The sequence below is a fragment of the Squalius cephalus genome (assembly GCF_949319135.1).
Source record: "Squalius cephalus genome assembly, chromosome: 11".
Lineage (NCBI taxonomy): Eukaryota > Metazoa > Chordata > Actinopteri > Cypriniformes > Leuciscidae > Squalius > Squalius cephalus.
The window spans coordinates 5,162,870-5,178,907 of NC_137132.1; the positions used below are offsets into that span (position 1 = coordinate 5,162,870).

General features: G+C 39.4%; 2 protein-coding genes across 8 annotated transcripts in view; one reads left to right on the forward strand and one right to left on the reverse strand.

The window, feature by feature from the left end:
* LOC307167486 (uncharacterized protein) overlaps positions 1-16,038 on the forward strand; it is a 565,869-nt gene that overhangs the window by 382,571 nt on the left and 167,260 nt on the right. The window lies entirely within an intron of this gene.
* The window catches only part of LOC307167496 (uncharacterized protein), a 69,063-nt gene that overhangs the window by 20,966 nt on the left and 32,059 nt on the right, over positions 1-16,038 (reverse strand). For 2 of the 6 annotated variants that reach the window (XM_079886650.1, XM_079886654.1), the window contains exon 1: positions 554-872. The exons of 2 other annotated variants lie outside the window; for them this stretch is intronic. The gene's annotated coding sequence lies outside the window, so the exon portion shown is untranslated. 2 more of the 6 variants (XM_079886649.1, XM_079886651.1) reach the window with 2 other exon arrangements.

Consider the following 16,038-nt stretch of genomic DNA (forward strand, 5'->3'; position numbering starts at 1 on the left):
CTGCATTGCATACAAATAAAATGATGTGAATTTGTACATTTTAATGTGTTTGAGAGACAAAAGCCTTTCAGAGACAGTAAAACATGGTTAAATGACTGACTGGGTGATATAATTCAAATAATTAATGTGTTTAACAATAAATGCTGAGAAAACTCTACTCAATTAACTACTGCTTTTTTCTATTCAATTAAATTAACTACTACTTCATTTTTGGAATCTTGTAATGCGTTATCAAGATTACAGTAAATCAGTAACTATGTGCATATAAGCATACTTTGTGTGAGTGTGTGTGTGATTAGTGTATATATATATATATATATATATATATATATACACACACACACACTAATCAAATTAAAGACTAAATTCAGCTCTAGCCTTAGCCTTAGCCTAGCACTAGCCTTATATAGGCTAGCTCTACATTATGGACCATTATTAATATTGTTAATCAACGTTAACATCAATTCTTACATTAGAATTTAAGAAGATTCCGGGTTTATTACATATTAACACTAAACCTGAGCAAATAATGTGTTAATTAGTAGTTAAATACCTCATATCTCAAGCTGGTTCATGTCATCTTTCACGTATGGCAACAACACACTGACTGAAAATATCCAGCATCCAGCGAAAATACTCCACAACTGTCCTTCATTCAAACTCTTACACGGTCGTTAAAGCATCTTAGTAACAAATAGTACATTTGAAAGCTCTGTTTATATGAATCCTAAACTTTGCAATTCAATGCGCATATTAGTTTACATGTGTATTACGTGCAGTCTGAATCCAAACAAAGATTAAGCGCATGCGCAGTGCGTCAGTCAGAGCCGGAGAAAGACAGACAAAAAACTGACGTCACGTAACAAGAGATTTTAAGCTAATTTCAGTCTCTTCTGGGGCCGTATACTCACCAATGAGGTCCGGACCTCGACATTTGTGTGTATATAATAGAAGTATATAATAAAGGCCGTGAAATAATTGCCAGGTCTTAACTCTGCTTTGGTTCTGCAAGGATATTGAACGACGCCAGGATACCCGTCCTTCTCATCTGAGATCCTCAGTCTAACAGCGCTCGTCACTGTCAAAAGGGTTGAGATGACCAATCAAATCAAAGTAGGCGGGGCTTATTGGTCACAGAAGCCGCTGAGCAAGAATTCCAGACGTTTCAGTCAACGGTTAAAGTACGAGATAAGATGTAAGTAGATAAACTAAACATTCATATTTGACTACTGTTTTATGATAGAAATGTTAAAGGACCGAAATAAATAATCATGGGTGCAAACTAATAAACTTTTGTCTAATTTTGCAATTTTGAATTTAAAATAGCCTTTAATTTGCGTGATTCATGTAATTTGTCAATGTAAAATATGAAAATGTGAAAAAAACTGTCAATGTGACAAGACAAGAAACATTAACGAAGCCCTTTTCATCATATTAGGCACAATAAATGTGCACATTGTGTACCTTAGCCTTCAGTAAATGTACGTAATGATTCATGAAACAAATCATCTTTGTTTACCTTCTTCACTGACAGACGAAAAGACAGTATCAATCAAAGCTCAGCATTGGGAAGGGAAGAGATACAAGGCAAAATAAGGAGACTGAGAGAAAAAGAAAGAGAGAGGATGATGAAGAAGAGAGGAAGAGCAGGTACTGACAAATAAATAAATGGCATGTATTTGGCCTTCCAATATATTAAAATGCACATTTATGTAGATCTGTGAACCCCTAGCAAGCTTTTTTGGGACCTCAGTATTTCTAAAACCCTGTATACAGTCCTGGTCTTCACTGAAAGGTTTGAATTTTCATTCAGATAAGTTTTAGAACATGTATTATACCGAGTCTATGGATGGCAATTTGTCATAACAATATTCTTTCACAAATTTTAAGTGATCTTAGAAATAATTTTGTGAATTTATAAATAAACAACACCAAGGCCTATATAAAAAAATAATTTAAGGCAAGGCACTTTTATTTCTAGAGCACATTTAAAACAGCCACTGCTGAGCAAAGAAATGTTGCCCAATCTTACAACTTTAGAAAATAAAAATACATAAACTCACAGGAACACACACAAATTCATAAAATTACATTGAACCAAAAGTCAGAGAGAAAAAATAAGTCTTCAGTGAGGATTTAAAGCTATCAACATTGGAAGACAGCCTTATGTGTTCCGGCAAATCATTCCACAGATGTTGAGCAGCAACAGAAAAAGGCACTATCAACCTTTTAGTTCAAGCGAGATTGTGGCACAGTCAGCATTAACCTGTTTGAAGACCTTAAAGGTGCCCTAGAATTTGAAATTGAATTTATCTTGGCATAGTTAAATAACAAGAGTTCAGTACATGGACATGACATACAGTGAGTCTCAAACACCATAGTTTTCTCCTTCTTATTTAAATCTCGTTTTTGAAAAACACCCCTGAAAAATAGGCGAAAATAGGCTCCACATAGCACCGACTGTGACGCAACAGTCGGGATCATTAATATGTACGCCTCCAAAAATTTGCATATGCCAGCCCATATTCAAGGCCAGGAGGAACTGCGCCCTCCCAGGATCTATAACGTTACCTAGGCTACTTTCACTTTTAAAAATTCATCATAACCGCGCGCGCGCGCGCGATCTGCTTGCAGTCGTCGAGATGGATGCTGAGGAGTTGAAGAAAAGAATAGCTAGTGGAGATTGTAAAGTTGTCGACAATACGTCATCAAAAATCAAGTCCAGTGTGTGGGAGAAATTTGGAGTTATCTGAAGAAAATATTGTGAAAGGCTTATTTGCTGCATGCATTTTCATGTTGGATAGCCGCAAATGTGGAACTTCACCGCTGAGGAAGCACGCAGGAACTGTGGTAACAGTGGCGGCTCCAGAGATTTTCTGTTGCAGGTGCTATGGGGATGCTCAACACTTAAGAGAAGGTGCTTTGAATTTTGGGGCATTTCATTATGGAGGTCGCATTGGACCACCATAATGAAACGCCATCATGAACAACACCATAATGAAAGTATACACATGCGTACATGCCCGCATTAACTATACTCGTTCTGCGACTATAAGCAGTATATATATATATATATATATATACTGTATATATATGTAAAAGTATTCAACGCAAGGGATATAGACAAGGACGCAACTACCCAGTGTCAGAGGGGTATGCAGCAACAATTTTGGCAATCATCAATCTGGTGCACTTTGAGAGTTAAAAATTAAAAGCTCCAACCCATATTCAGTGTGCAATTAAACAAAGAAAAATTCAAACCTCTTTTAGTGCAGTGTCAGTCTATATTACACTACTACATAATAATAGTTATAATATTAATCCCATGATAGTAATAGCCATATATTGTAAAACAAATGCACTGAAAAATAAAGGAAACTTCCATAATTAATTTTGTACTAATTTCTATACTTGAAAGACTATATTTCTATACTTCACATTAAAGATGTGATTGGGCCAGCCCAGTGTCAATCAAGAAAAGAACCAATGGGCCGCTGAGCTAACTTACGTGTTTCATGGGGTGTCAGAAAAAAAACAACTAACGCTGACTTTTTTTTAACCAATGCATTACACCGGCACTAACCCATGCGCCGCCAATTAAGCAAAACAAAACGAATGGGCCGCCGATGTACGAGTTTTATGGTCCGTTAAGACAAAAAAAAAAAAAGTATGAGATGTATCGGCCCAAAAAGCACGTCGGCCCACCGGGAATCTCCCGGTAGTCGCGATGGCAAAGTAGCCTACATGCCTGGACGTCACACTTTAAATCCTACCTGTTGCCTTTCACCATCCACTTATTTACAGTAGCTGCTGTCGCATCATTTGACATGCCATCTCCTTTTCCTCTTTCTTTTTCTATTTTTAGTCCCCGACAGCTTTTTTGCTTTATCCATCTTTTTCGCCGACAACTCACTAACGTTACTCGTTCCTGCTCGCTCAGCGCTCACGGCGACCGCGCCCGTGCCCGCCCGCGCGCGTCCGCTCGCGATTTTTAAATTATTATTTAATTCCTATTTTTAACAACATGAAAAAGACTATTCAAACATGACAATCAAATATAAATATAAAAAAATTACAGACATTTCTTGGGGGTGCTGGGCAGGTGCTATGGCTATTATAGGGGGAGCTACAGCACCACCTAGCTCCCCCCTGGCGCCGCCACTGTGTGGTAACAAACCAAGCAGTTCTATCGAACAGTATTCTTCAAATTTAACACTGTTAAGTATGTGTGGTGTGCAGGGCGTGTTTGAACCCAAAACTGTCAGATGTAGGCTAGACGAAATTGCGTGGCAGATATAGTGTTGTAGCCGCGTCTGTTCGACTGGTAAAATGTGATAAGGCTACTCAGTTTTGTGGTAACATTAGCCATGTTCTTCATGTACCGGCCTTTTGACAGCTTCGGCTGAAGTTGTCCTTGTGTTAATTGTCGTGTAATAACTTCTGTATGACCTGGCAATAAACATTTTTGTAATTGTGTCTAAGTGATTGGCTAAACTTATTTTATTTCGGGTGCGGGTCGGGTGTCGGTTCTATTTTAAGCGGGTCGGGTGCGGATTTTAATTAGTGTTGCTGTCACAAAATGGGTCGGATGCGGTTTGAAGCACTGCGGGTACGGGCGGGTGCGGATTTACAAAATCTGACCCGTGCAGGACTCTGATGTACGGTTGAACGCCTAATCTCTCCATTGTCACGCTGGACATCAGGGACCTGTTTGCTGTCACTCTGAGCTACTGTAATGAGCCCGCAGTGAAACAGCCAATCAGAGCAGAACTTACTATTCATGACCCTTCCAAATAAGGTAAAAACAGACCATTTCATTCTAGGGCCAATTTCTAGGGTTGAAAATGGACCTGTAAAATCATATCTGGACATCATGACCTTAAATAAGCCACATACCCTCTATGTAGATATCAGAGACAAAATTAAAATATTATTTCAACACATTCTAGGGCACCTTTAAGGGCCTAGAACATTTTCGGTGGAGAAGAAGATCTGTAATGTAGTGAGGAGTCTGGCCATTTAACCCCTTATACACATACAACAAAACCTCGAACTTAACACTGTATTCGACCGGCAACCAATGAAGTGAAGAACAGGCAAAATATGTTCCCTCTTTCTAGTTCCAGTAAGAAGCCATGGCGGCAGTGTTTTGTATCAGTTTAAGGCGGGATAAGGAGGATTTAGCCACGCCAAGGTACAGTGAGTTACAATAATCCATCCTGGAGGAAATAAAATGCATGAATATGTAAACATGAACATTTAATGCTGAAATGAAAGTGACAGCTAAATGACAATTCAGAGACTTACAACTCAAAAACAACTTCCACGAAACTAATGTCACAGTTCATTTCAATATACATTTGCTTTATCTGAATCCCATTGTTTATTTGAAGTATTGGATCTGTAGATAACCTTTTGCTCACAAAATCACACATTGTCAGTGAAATGGTCATTTTATTTGTTGTTATTGTACAGAGCTTATATGCTACTTTTATGTTGCAGGGAAATGTGTACTCTTAAATAAATCTGTTTATGAAATAACGGGTTTTATGTAACAGACAAAAGTTTTAAAAAAACTTGATATTTGCAGTCAGCATACAACAAAACAATTCAAAGGAATACTTAAAGAGAGTACACATATTTCTGATTCTGATGTAGAAGCAGCTTTGAATGGTGTGACAGATTTGCATTCTTCATGCAGCCTTCCTCTCTCTACAGAATATACCAGGAAGCAGTTTTTATTTCAAAAGAACTTCTCCTATGTGCACCCACAACCTATTTACCTAGGGGCAGATGATAAAAGAAGAGACAGGTATGCACAGTACATCCCTCTCAAAATACACTTGCAATGCAATATTAAAAGATCCTGTGGTTTGAATGTGTGAAGACTCAAAATGTCTCTTCTACAGGGGTGTTAACTGATGTGTGTGATGGATCAGTGTTTCATACCAATGCTTTGTGAATGCAGCCAGGTATAAGTTTAAAGCTTATTTTGTACCAGGATGCTTCAGTCAACCTCAGCAAAGAAAAAGCACAAGATAGTGGGGGTGTACTTTACACTTGCCAACTTTGAGCCGTTCTATCGGTCAAGTGTTGATCACCTGCAACTTTTGCTTTTGTGCACGGAGCAAGATTTTAAAAACTTTGGGCAGGAACAATTGTTTTCAAGAATGCTGTCAGACATTAAAGAGCTAGAACACAATGGTCTAGTCACGTTTTCAGGTCATATTGTACGGGCAAGGCATCATTGGTGACAATTTGGGATCCCACTGTATTGGTGGTTATACTGAAAATTTCAGTACTTCCTCTCACTGTTGTAGGTCCTGTTTAGTACCCAGAAAGGAGATTGGTAATGTGACAGTCAGGTTTCCAGTGAGGACAGCTGAAAATTACAAAGTGCAGCTACTTCAAGACAGTGAAGAAACAGTTGTAAATGGAGTGAAGTTTGACTCATTTTTCAATAGTCTTCAGTATTTTCATGTATGTCAGCCTGGCCTTCCACCCTGCATAGGCCATGACTTATTTGAAGGAGTGGTTACCTATGACCTTTCTATTTACCTGCAGTACTTTGTGAAAGTGAAGAAATAGATGACTTACCAGCAACTCAACCGGCAAATCAAACAGTTCAAATACATGGGTTCTGATGCTAGTTCAGTTCCTTCAGAAGTCAGTGAATGTGGAATTGAGATTGGTGGGCAGGCAGCTGAGAATTGGTTTTTGCTGCGACTCCTTCCCATCATTAATGGGGACAGAATCAAAGACACCCAGGACCAGGTATGGCAGGTAGTGATAATGCTAAAGGAAGTAGTGGAGTTAGTCTGTTCCCCCAAAATATCTGCTGCCCAAGTTAGTTTCCTTCAGGTCCACATTCAAGAATATCTTGAAACAAGGAAGCATCTATTTCCCTCTGAAAAACTTAAACCAAAGCATCACTATCTCCTACACTATCCATGAGGTTTAGCCCACTCATTTGTTTGTGGACAATGAGGTTTGAGAGCAAACTCTCATACTTCAAACAATGTGTGAGGAGGACACAAAACTTCAAAAATGTTTGCAAGAGTCTGGCAAACAATCATCAGCTCCTTCAATCCTTCATGAACTCTAGCTCCTTCTTTCCTCCAGCTTTACCGGTGAAAGACTCTTCCCCTTACCATGCTGAGCTGTACAGCAGTAAAGTACGCAATACTATTGAGGCAAGTCACGCCTGACTTCATTTGTGTCTTGAAGATGAACGAAGCTTATGGATTTGGAACGACATGAGGGAGAGAAATTAATGACAGAAGTTAAATTTTTGGGTGAACTATGCTTTTAAGCAGCTTTCTCTCAACAAACATTTTACTGTTGTCAGTGTAAATGAGGTATGATATTTGATCACTGCAGAGGTTATTACTCCACATCCTGCGTGATGTCATTAATGACAGTTTTATGTTCTTGAGCCTACAGGGTTTGAACGATGGATGTGCCACAGTTGCTATTGTTATTGGAAATAGTTGTGGCTAGTTAGTTAATTTCTCCAACAATGTTTATTTGTTTATTTGTTTATTTAAAAGGATCCCCATTAGCTGACGCCAAGACGACAGCTAGTCTTCCTGGGGTCCAGACAATACATACAAAACCCAATAATTACAATCACAATTACTCCCAAATATATCATATATAAATACACATAAAAGAACAAGAAAAAGTAACAATACAAAAAGTACTGATTAAAATAATAATAAAATAATGAAAAACAACATAGCACATGATACAACCTCACTCAACCAATCCAGACGATATTATGATGTTGAAAACACATACAGTCTTAGTCTTTTTTTAAAACCAGTTTTTCCCTTGATTTCACGAACCCCAACTGGAAGATTGTTCCAAAACACAATTGACCTATAAAACACGGTCCTCTTCATAGAGTCAGATTTAGGTAGGGGTAAAGAAATCTGTCGACTATTCTCCCCTCTTATGTAATGTAAATGTGGTTGCTCTCCTCCATTGTCATTCTTCTTCTTTGAACTTTACACAGGAAGTGCTATAAACTGTTCTGCTTTCTGCATGTAAGGGGGAGTAAATTAAGCTAAGATAGTGTGCATGTGTCAAATCTGTCAGCACTCATAGTCAAATGGAGTATATTTTGGTACAGGGTTCGACTGGACGCATACGCTGAGCCTTCACGTCAAACTTTATTATACTTTGGGCTTCAGACATGACTTATTTCAGTAAGTTTGAACCTAGTCTAATAAGGCAGATGTTTTAGCTTGTACATATGTCTAATCTTTCTAATAAACCATCTGTACTTCTCATCTCCTGTACTGGATGCCATTTTTTCTTCACAAGTTTTCACAACGGCATATTTTCCAGAAAATATCTCTGGAATCTCAAGTGTAATGTTAAAATTCCAAGGTTTTATTCGTTTTAGTCTACATTACATGTTAGCACAGTAAATAAGATGATCTGTTCAAAAATGTCCATCACTTTTGATGCTGACGTAATACAATGTTTTTTGTAATAATTAATAAAATGTGTTATAAATATGGAGTTGTCTAATTTCTGATTTCTGTTGATATTGTGGGCATTAAAGGAGAACTTGGTAACTTTTTTAACTTAATAAAACTGTCTAGAAATCATTTGGATGGTTAAACAACCTATTCTGGTGATATTGATGACTTTCTCTGCTCCCCCCAGCGTTCCCAGGTGGAAAACCAACCTTGCAACTTGGGGACTGCCGTCCCGGTAAGACAGAAATTGGAAGTCTCGTGAGAAGCGAGAACGAGAACGAGCGCGAGCGCGAAACACGAATTGCTTTACGGCAATTCCACATAAACACACACGCATGTATGATGTATTACCAGATTACTCACCTCGGTAGACATAGCTCCACACGATACAGTTGGCTTGCTCCGATCATAACAAACGCACATGAGCAGCGGTAGAGAGGGGGAGGAGGCTGCCGCAAGTGAGTTTTTTACGTCCGTGTTGTGAAATATACGCCCCCCCACAGCTGTAGGGGGAGCTCGTGGGGAAAACATGCGACAACAAAAGGGAAAATCAGCGAAGAAGTGACTAGAGTTCGCTAGAGTTGCCGAGTTCTCCTTTAAAATCATTGAAGGAACCATGGACCACAAAAAGTTAAGCTCTGAATTTTGATCCAGGAGACATAGACATTTCATTCCTGCCAGGGCATGGTAAAACCCTAAATAAACCACATTTTAATTTGTAATGATAATTAATTAAAAAAAATAAAAATTATATATATATATATATATATATATATATATATATATATATATATATATATATATACACAGTGGTGGTCAAAATTGATGGCACCCCTGATAAATATGATAAAAAATGGCTGTAAAAAATGAATCTGCATTGTTTATCCTTTTGATCTTTCATTCAAAAAATTCACAAAACTCTAACCTTTCATTGAAGTAAAAGAATTTAATGTGGGGGGGAAATCACATTATGAAATAAATGTTTTTCTGCAAAACACGCTGGCCATAATTGTTGGCACCCTGTTATTAAATACTTTTTGCAACCTCCTTTTGCCAAGATAACAGCTGTGAGTTTTCTCCTATAATGCCGGATGAGTTTGGAGAACACCTGACAAGAGATCAGAGACCATTCCTCCACACAGAATCTCTCCAGATCCTTCAGATTCCCAGATCCATGTTGACGCTTCTTCTTTTCAGTTCAGCCCACTCATCAGGTCAGGGGACTGGGACGGTCATGGCAGAAGCTTCAGTTTGTGCTCAGTTACCTATTTTTGTGTTGATTTTGATGTTTGTTTTGGACCGTTGTCCTGATGGAGGATCCAACCACGGCCCATTATAAGATTTCTAGCAGAGGCCGTCAGGTTTTGATTTTTTATCTGTTTGTATTTGCTAGAATCCATAATACCATGCATCTGAACAAGATGTCCAAGACCTCTAGCAAATAAATAGGCCCACAACATATAAGATCCAGCAGTATATTTAACCGTAGGCATGGGGTACTTTTTTATCCCTGTGTGCACCAAACACATCTGGTGGGTTTGCTGCCAAAAAGCCCTTTTTTTTTTGTTTCATCTGACCACAGAATCCGGTCCCTTTTGAAGTTCCAGTCGTGTCTGACCACTGAATATGCTGGAGTTTATTTTTGGAGGAGCGAGGAGCATTTTTCTTGAAACCCTCCCAAACAACATGTGGTGATGTAGGGGTTGTTTGATCATTTTTTTTTAGGCTTTCTGACCCCCAAGACTCAACTAATCTCTGCAATTCTCCATCTGTGATCCTTGAAGAGTCTTTGGCCACTCAAACTTTCCTCCTCACCGTCCATTAAGACAGTATAGACACATGTCCTCTTCCTGGCAGATTCGTAACATCTTTAGTTGATTATAACTTCTTAATTATTGCCCTGATGGTCAAAATGGGGATTTTCAATTCTTTAGCTATTTTCTTACAGCCACTTTCTATTTTGTGAAGCTCAACAATCTTTTGCTGCACATCAGAACTATATTCTTTGGTTTTACTCATTGTGATGGATGATTAAGGGAATTTGGCCTTTGTGTTTCCTCATATATAAACTCCTGTGAAACAAGAAGTCATAGCTGGACAATTTCATGTTCCTAGTCACCCTGGTGTGCTAAAAAAGGTAAATATTAATGGGAATATACTTCAGAGATATTTTTCTCATAAAAAATTCTAGGGGTGCCAACAATTATGGCCAGCGTGTTTTGGAGAAAAACATTTATTTCATAATGTGATTTACCCCCCAATTTCAATTCTTTTACTTCAATGAAAGGTTAGATTTTTGCGAATTGTTTTAAGGAAAGATCAAAAGGATAAACAATGCAGATTTATTTTTTACAGCCATTTTTTATCATATGTATCAGGGGTGCCATCAATTTTGACCACCACTGTATATATATATATATATATATATATATATATATATATATATATATATATAGCTACAAGCAGCGCAAAAGCATTTGAATTTTGCTATAATGTACTTAATCACTGGCCGAATATAAACACAGACATCGCACCCTGGAGAAAGTAATTGCCGGGAGGTAGCATTCTGAAGGGGGATAAATTTAAAACACTTTAAATGTACTGATTTATGTCATTTTACATTAATTTCTGTCATGAACAGGAAAATAATCTATAGAACATTAACAGTTATTTTATGTAAAACTACATTTTTAATCTGTAAAAATAGTATGGATTGCCTTTAAAAAACATAATGTTGATGTAATTGCTAATTACAATTAATTACTGTAATTTTAATGGTAAAACGTTAAATTACAGCAAATATCTGTAAAACACAGAACATTACCTGTAAAATAATGTGGGTTTTTTTTTTTTTACAGTGTATTTAAATTTTACATTTTTAGGCTTTTTTTGTTGTTGTTGTTTTTTTGGACGGATATCCCAACCACCCGTATGCGAAAAATCGATGGTTCTGCACAAATCACCTAGGCTGTGTGACATATTTTAGCTTCAAAACTACGAAATTCACCAAAAGACAAATGTGGCTGTATATTATTACTATCTAAACACATCTGAATAAGCAAATTCATCTTTGTGTGTGTGTGTATATAGCCTACACCAGGGGTGCCCAATCCTGCTCCTGCCGATCGACTGTCCTGCACAGTTCATCTCCAACCCTAATCAAACACACCTGCCTTTAATTTTCAAGTGATCCTGAAGACCTTAATTGGTTGCTTCAGGTGTGTTTGATTAGGGTTGGAGATGAACTGTGCAGGACAGTCGATCGGCAGGAGCAGGATTGGGCACCCCTGGCCTACACTATGTTGCAAAAAGTATTGTGTCACCCCTCCAAATCATTGGATTCAGGTGTTCCAATCACTTCCATGGCCACAGTTGAATAAAATCAAGCATCTAGGCATGCAGACTGCTTCTACAAACATTTGTGAAAGAATAGGTCGCTCTCAGGAGCTCAGTGAATTCAAGTGTGGTACCGTGATACGCTGCCACCTTTGCAATAAGTCCATTCGTAAAATTTCATCACTATTAAATATTCCAACAGCAATTCAGCCACAAAGTGCTAGGCCACGTAAAATCACAGAGCGGGATCAGCGCATGCTGAGGCGCACACCGCACAAAAGTAGCCAATTTTCTGCAGAGTCAATAGCTACAAGATACAATAGCTCAAGAACAGTGCGTAGAGAGCTTAATGAAACTGGTTTCCATGGCCAAGCAGCTGCATCCAAGCCTTACATCACCAAGTGCAATGCAAAGCGGTGGACGCAGTGGTGTAAAGCACGCCGCCACTGGATGTATATCTCCGAGCAGTGGAGACGTGTTCTTTGGAGTGACGAATCACGCTTCTTTGTCTGGCAATCCGATGGACTAGTCTGGGTTTGGCGGTTGCCATGAGAACGGTACTTGCCTGACTGCATTGTGCCAAGTGTAAAGTTTGGTGGAGGGGGATTATGGTGTGGGGTTGTTTTTCAGGGGTTGGGATTGGGCCCTTAGTTCCAGTGAAAGGAACTCTTAATGCTTCAGTATACCAATACATTTTGGACATTTTCATGCTACCAACTTTGTGGGAACATTTTGGGGATGGCCCCTTCCTGTTCCAACAAGACTGCACACCAGTGCACAAAGCAAGAACTTGACTGAACTTGAATTTATCCCAAACGTGTTCTATCGGGTTTAGGTCAGGATTCTGTGCAGGCCTCCCTGGCTTCCTGAACTGCCGGCTCCACCACTGTTACCTATTGAGTTAATAAATCAACAAATGCTGGTAACCAAACAAAATTAACTATTATTCCAGCTTGTCTTAATCTATACAATATATTCATTATCTAGATATCATATCTAACTGTTTGAAATATTTGAAGGCTGGTTAGTGATGTCATCGAATCTGAACAAATCACAACTTTATTTGCCATCACTTCTTCTACCCAATTAAGTGCCACCATCCCTGCAGTGTATACTGAAGTCCCATCCCATAACTCCACATAATTTCCTATTTTACTAATTTCCAGGCCAGGGCAGACTTAGGGTTGGCAACCTGCACTCACTGAGAGCGTCGCACTACCGGGCAAACTGTACCAAGGGGCAGACATGCTGTCCGCAATGTGTCCTCAGGGGAATGAATGCTTTATCCCCAAATGGTTCACACGATCTGGAGTTTCTTCGAGAAGACAGAGGTTGATCTCTTTACCTCAGAAGACAAGTTTCACTGACATCTTCTTGAAGGACAGGGATGCACTGGCACACGAGTGGTCCAGCCTTCCTCTGTACGCCTTTCCCCCAGTCGCGCTACTCCCTCAGGTCATCAGATGAATCAGGGAGGACAGATGCATAGACCTTCTGGTGGCCCCTTTCTGGCGAAACCAGTCATGGCTCCCCAAATTGATGCCGCTGCTGGCAGCAGGTCCCAGGCCAATTCCCCCGAGAAAGGACCTCCTTTCCCAGGTGAAGGGCATATTCTCGATGGGATCCTACGAGCCTCCCCGCAAGAATATTAAGCTCTATTTCTGAGGCTAGAGCCCCGTCTACTAGATGCCTCTAAGACCTTAAATGGTATTTCTTCTCTGACTGGTGCACAGTCTGGAATGAAGACCCAGCATCATGTGATGTTTCACTGGTACTGTCTTTCCTGCAGGAGCTTGTGTACAAGGGGTGCACCCCTTCTCTCTTCTTTCTTGAAGGGGGCCAGAAGACTGAACCCGCCTCACCCCTTATTATTCCAACATGGGACCTGTCTACAGTCCTTAAGGCCCTCAGGGGCCTGCCTTTTGAGCTGCTTCAGTTGACCAAGCTGTAGCCCCTTTCGCTGAAGTCTGCCCTTCTGCTAGCCCTAGCATCAGTTAAACGAGTTGGTGACTTGCAAGAGCTCTCTGTGAACGTGTCTTGCCTTAAGTTTGGGCCCAACGACTATAAATTTGTTCCTCAAACCAATAAGTGGTTACTTGCCTAAGATGCTCTCCACTCCGTTCAGATAACAGGTAATTTACTCTCTCTGCTCTTCCCATTTCTGAGGATGAGCGAGAGTTGCACTTACCCTGCCCGGTTTGGGCTTTAAGGGTATATATATTGAGTGCTCTGCCCAGTTCAGACAATCAGAGCAGCTTTTCATGTGCTTCGGAGGACACACCAAAGGGCATCCGGTTGCAAAGCAGAGATTATAGAGAGTGGATGCAATTACGCTAGCTTATGCTTTTATGGGCCTCCAGTGCCTCATCAGAGTCAGGGCCCACTCCACCAGAGGCATGGCCTCCTCCTGGGCACGGTCCAGTGAAGTATCCAATGGTGACATATGTACGCATATGTCCCTGCTCTGCAATCATGGGTCCTGTCTGTTTAGCTTGGCCTTGAACTCTACGCAAGCTCAGCCCGCTCAGAACATTGTCCCTCAAGGCTCCAACCTCATGGTTTGAGCCCCTTAGTCTCGGAGAAATGCCTTCGCCCTATCTTAGCCTTGCTACCTTCAGTACCTTGCCAGGCTTAGAACTATCGTCGTTCTGTGTTTATAGCACGGCGCTATTGGATTGTGTTCACAAAGAGAAGATTTTTCCACAACAATCTTTGTAAGAAGTTTTCCATGTTTGAGCAGAAAAGGGTAGTGGCGCTCATCGGCCCCCCTCTTGTTGATAGGTTTTACAAAACACCCATGGTCCTGTATCAATGTACAATGTCTGTTTGTATAATATAAACTAGGGCTGGTCGATAAATCGATTTTATCGATTAACTCGAATGTGTAGTTTACGTCGATTTGTTTGAATGAAAATCGGTTTTCTCTTTAACATTCGCCGACGCTCCCCGCTGGGCTCCCGTAGCTCCGAACAGGCTCAGCCCTTCCCCCGCGCGTTTGCCATAGAGATACACAAACAACATGGCAAATTAACAAGACCGCGGCAGCACAAGCACACCCGCCAAAAAACAACCTACAGTCTTACAAACTGAATCCGCACTCCGCAGGGCTGCCAACTCTCACGAATTCACCGTGAGACTCACGCAATCGTCACTTTTTAAACGCTCTCACGCCACACATCCATTTTCTCATGCAGAGAAAAATTGCGAAGCAAAGAGGACACTAACACCGACAGACAAGACAGAGAAGGTTACTATTGCTATGAAACAAATTCTCAGCTCTCAGATTCTGTCGATTTAATTACGAAATTCAAACAATAAACACCGTTTTGGCGCTTGACAGATCAGATTTGGCGCTTGACAGAGTTCAAGTGGCACGTGAACCGATCATCTGTTACTCTTTACTACTAGGCTAAATAAACACGAATGAATTTGAAAGATACAGTTCAACTTATCGAAATGAAATAAAATCGATCGATCTGTGTTTTTCAACTGCGGAAAGAGGTTTATAATAACAGCTGGAGAACAATATGTCACGTAACATAACATTTAACTTACCTCTGGAAAGCCATTTAATGACCATAGCACGTTAGTTGGACTTTAAAATAATTGCTGTAGAGAGGAGTATTTTGCTAAATATGATAACTATATTACATATTTATTATATTTTTACCTATATCATTAAAATAGTATAATGTTGTTGTTATAAAAAAACGCATAATATTTATAAGATGTTAAGATGCTATTTTTAACCTTTAATAATAATACCAGCTGACAGGGCTTTAAATTAACATGTAGGCTATCTACTGTACCTAGTATTTATACAAAGGAATCGATATTGAATCAAGATCAGAATCAAATCACAAGAATTTAATTGAAATTGTGAAAGCAATAATAAAAACAGTAGCATACCAGTCATTGTACCATGTAAACATTGTGTTGTCACTAAACTTAATAAAATTCTGTTTAGTTACCAAATGTTTTGACAATCACAATACACTTTATACAAATCCCAGAAGGGAAAATCAAAACAAAATAAAGTTAAAACTTGTTTTGAGTAATTTCTTTGTCATCTGCAGATTGATTTTAAGTAAGGGAAGAAAAATAAATTGATTTAAATCATAAATCGGATTTTTTGTGAAAAAATTGGGGATTTTTTTTTTTAGGCCATATCGCCCAGCCCTAATATAAACAAAAGAGTGAAATCACAGCAAGT